Source organism: Bactrocera neohumeralis, unplaced genomic scaffold (genome assembly GCF_024586455.1).
Source record: "Bactrocera neohumeralis isolate Rockhampton unplaced genomic scaffold, APGP_CSIRO_Bneo_wtdbg2-racon-allhic-juicebox.fasta_v2 ctg6948, whole genome shotgun sequence".
Classification (NCBI taxonomy): Eukaryota; Metazoa; Arthropoda; class Insecta; order Diptera; family Tephritidae; genus Bactrocera; species Bactrocera neohumeralis.
Window position 1 is genome coordinate 11,141 of NW_026093761.1, and position 4,764 is coordinate 15,904.

The window sequence follows — 4,764 nt, forward strand, 5'->3', positions numbered from 1 at the left end:
AAACTCTAACAAATTTCAGAAAATAAACTTTGGATCGGTTTTCGACTGAACTTCTGTGAGGCCTGCTCGAATAATAAGGGACTATGCAAAAACTATGCAACTATGACTATTTTATTCAAATAAAGCGAATAAAATAAACATTTTAAATAATTATTGTTCAGTGTTTGTAGATTAAATGTTTTAATACTTCACCCATGCCGGCAAAATAATGTCTGTAGTTCGGAAATACACCTTAGCCTTTCCAGGCGATTGCGAAATTTAAACCACATATGGATTTGAAGCGCCATCTATAGCGTATATGTTTCCGCGTTATGAGAACGGATATCATAATTTACGTTCTCTTTGCGTAGGTAACAAAGGCAATATGTTGTAGAAGGTTCACGATGACGAAAATTGAATGTTCAATTTTGGATATTTACTGTTTTTGGATGACTAATTTCTACAAAAAGTATTAGCGATGTTTCACCCACTTGCTGTCGAGACAAAATAATAAAGTCGAGCATTTCAGTGTTAGTAATAATAATTCAATGTTAAGGAATCGTACGCTTACGAATTCTTATGTTACTAACATGACGATCTATATATATGTTATGCCAATTTATGATCAGTATACATATGTATGTATATGTATGTATATTTTGTTATGAAAACACATAAAGTATCTTTACATATGTATATATTTTAAGCAGAGCTATTTATTGATTAATTCCATAAAATCTTTGCAAATATATAATTCAATGAATTTTGTATTTTATAATTATATTCATTTTATATAGGTTTGGTACGACATTCATGTATAATAATATACTTAAATAAATATTTTGCTTTACATCTGACAAAACTTTTCGATATCATGTTAAATGACCAAGCGGTCGCACATTTACTTATATACATATATGTTGATATGTGTGCATGTAAACAAATACCTAGAACCACCACGCATAATGTTCTTAAATTTTATGTACATGCAATAAATGTATATCATGTGCATTCAATGCTTCATGCGAAATTTCCGTTGGCCGCTGACAACCGGCCAGCGAAGCTCTTTCTTTTTGCTTTCCGTCAAAGAGTCCGTCTTTGACTTACAATGAGCGCGACGAACTGCGACGACATCTGCCAAATATTGAATACCGCATCTGTATGGACGTACAGTTATGTAGTTCTGCACGGCTGCCTCAATAACTGCGTCACGGGCGATATTGTATTGTAATCAATTGACAGATGTCGCGCGATCGGTCGCGCTCATTGTGTTCATTTCAGTGCTTAAGTGACGCGTCACAACATTGTGTGTTGATGGTAAATCGAGCTGTGCGAAAACACAAACGAACGATCGCCAATTGCCATAACTCCCTGCCGCTGTACCAAGCCTAAGCACAAACCAGCGTGAATATGTATGTTGTGTGTGTTACGTACATATCGACGCAGATTTTACGAAGTCACGGAAAAATATTTTGAATAAATATTGTAAATCGACAACGGCTATGTTTACCACTTTTGTCCACTTCTTTCTAATGAAGAAGCATCGAAAGTTGTTGATTATGATTTTTAGCTTTTGCCAAAATAAATCGCGAAAAAAAAGACGCTTGTGGGCAAAGGCATGCTCAGAGATGTTACCGGCGTCTGTTTTTTATGAATGAAGCAAGTTGCCTGGTAGAAGGTGCGCTTGGGTTCATGAATGAAATAATGGTATTAGGTGTTTTCTACCACAAATTTGAGCATCGACTATTTGGCTGCCATGATGAAACTTGTGTGCTGCTGACACTATTTGAAACCATTGGTATTTTTGTAGAACAATATTTGTAAGTTTTGCAGTGACATATCTACATGTGAACATATAAGTATGTATGTACATATGTTGTGTATGCACATTATTCTGTATGCAGAATGTCATACGCATGTGTGAAATGTCTGTACATATGTACTCATTGTGTGCCTTATTATGTTACTGATAAATGATATCTTGATTTGAAATTATTGTGATTTGTACGTAAGAATGTTATGTAATACATATCTGCAGGATAGATGTATGAAAGTTTTAAACGATAAAGATGTGATTTACATATATGTATATATGTATTATTATTGTAATATATTAAGTTTTTGAGATGTTATGATATTATATCATATACATATGTATGTACCTTTACCACTATGAAACTATATTTATTATTAAGAATAAATATTTAAAAAAGTATTACTCAGTACTTATTAACACATAAATCTTATTGGAGAGTGCATGGTTTAATAATAGTGCTATCATTTCCATGAATCCACAAAAACTCATAAATTATATTCATATCAATTGATATGATACTTTATGTAAACGTATAAAAATATGCCAAATTCAACATGCGTCTATGTAAACAGTAACATTTCTGAGCATAATTTTTCATTAATACTCAGCCTGTTCTGCTTTTCTTTTTCATTAAGATTTCTCCTTCTTAGCTAGCTGTAGTTGGCTACGCTCATCGCATTTTGATAGCTTTGATTTACACTTGTCCATTCGTGGACCCTTCTCTATAAATGTCGTTCTCTGTTAACATGGCACACAGACGCATGTTGCGTTGGCGTATATTTTTATACGTTTACATGCTAATATATCAATTGATATGAATAATATAATTTGCAGTTTTTGTGGATTCTGTTACACAAAATTGATAAGCACTATGTCAAACTTCTGCAATTCTCCAAGCAATATTTATATAGTTAATAGACAGTGAGCTAGCACCCAACTATTTCTTATCTTTAATAATGTAATATAGTTTCATAATATATATGTACATACACATATGTATATGATATATTATCATAATATCCTAAAACAATATATTATTAATAATACATATATACATATATGTAAATCACATCTTTATCGTTTTCTTGTCCATCACCTCAGATATGTATTTATACATTCTTGCACATTATAAATCAATTTCAAGTAAGATATCAGTAACATATCAAGTACCTCTATATGCATACATACTTTTTGTACGTATGACATTCCCATACGAATGTGCATGCTAATATATGTACGCCCATACTTATATGCGTTCACGTATAGATATGTCACCGCAAACTTACAAGTATTGTTCTACAAAAACAACAATGGTTCATTGAAATACGCAAAATGATAATCACATAAATTAACATGAGGGATATGAGAAAGTATAAAAATATAAGCAAAAGGCCAACATACGTCTGTAATAGCAATGCATGTTTCTGAGCACAATTTTCATTAAATGTAGTCGTTCACGCGCCACTGTTAAGATTTCTCCTTCTTAGCTAGCGTGGTGAAATGCACTCATCGCATTTTGTTAGCTTTTGACATTTTACACGCCGTCCGTTGTTGACCTTCTATAAATTTACGTTCTCTGCTGTAACTCATCTGTATAGTCGAAAGCAAAAATTTTTTTTTACCGAAATGTGTTTTTGATACAACATCAATTCATTTGGCACAAATACAACCCTGTTTATCACCATTTGACAATTGCATTAAATTTGAAACAAAAGAAAAGATGCAAGCGTTTGAATAAAAGAACGAAAAAAAGCATAAAAATACAACAAGCAACGCAAACGAGCGGACGTAAAGTTTTTTTAAATATTTCGTTTCAAACTAAAACAAAGTGGGGATATACATAGAAATATAGTGACTATCTCCTTAAAGGGTTCCAAAAAATTTTTTTTTGAAACACTCAAATTTTAAACAATAAAAAAAAAACAACAATGAGCGTTTCAGGGGATCAAGGGTCGAACAAACGACTTAATAGAGCCTTGGGTTCCCAAATTCAGCGTCCAGTTCTTCAAATAGTGGTTCAGGTGGATACTATACTGGTGCTAGAGCGGGTGGTACGTTTGGTGGCGGTGCAAAGGCCAATCGCAAATGGTTTTGGTGTAGTATAGTTACACAGCGAATATGGAAACCGATCGCCATGCAGCTGAATATAATATGCGACACAAAAAACGTGGAATGGCGTTGATATTTAATCATGAAAATTTCGAAGTACCAAAAAAATGCGTGCAGGCACTAATGTGGATTGTGAAAATTTAGCACGAGTTCTTAAACAATTGGGTTTTGATGTGAAAGTGTTTAAAGATTGCAGCCTCAAACAGTTGAAACAACAAAAGAATGGGCTTCCCAACAAGATTAGGGGGTAATGATTGCATTTTTGGGTTTCGATACTTTCGCACGGCGAATTTTTTATATATACGCAAAGGATGGCAATATAAATTAGATCAAATTTGGTCTTACTTTTCACCACAACATTCCCCAGCTTGGGTGGCAAACCGAAACTTTCTTCATACAAGCTTGCCAAGGTGATCGACTTGACCCCGGTTCCAAGAAAAGCACAAACGTACGGAAACAGACGGTGAGACGTCAATGAGTTACAAAATTCCTTTTCATGCCGTTTTTTATTGCCTACTGACCATACCGGGATTTTACTCATGGCGCAATACTACACGCGGTCTTGGTTTATGCAATCACTTTGCGCCGAGTTGGCGCCAATGGTAAACGTTTATTGCTAACATTGTTGACTTTTGTATGCCAAAGAGGTGTTGATTTTTAGTCGGGACCCCCACAATCCAGAAATGCATCAAAGAAGCAGCTGCATTACCACAATGTTAACCCCCATTTTACGTTTCGGCGAAAAGGGTGCCTTGGGTGCCCGTCATTTTATCGATGCTTTATGTATTACTAAACAAGTGAAACCACAAATGTTTTGTAAACCAAAAAAAGTTGACTTAGCAATATCACCGAAAAGCCTC

General features: G+C 34.2%; 1 pseudogene; it reads left to right on the forward strand.

Moving 5' to 3' along the window:
* Positions 1 to 3,723: 3,723 nt before the first annotated feature.
* LOC126767468 (caspase-like) lies at positions 3,724 to 4,687 on the forward strand (annotated as a pseudogene).
* Positions 4,688 to 4,764: the final 77 nt, after the last annotated feature.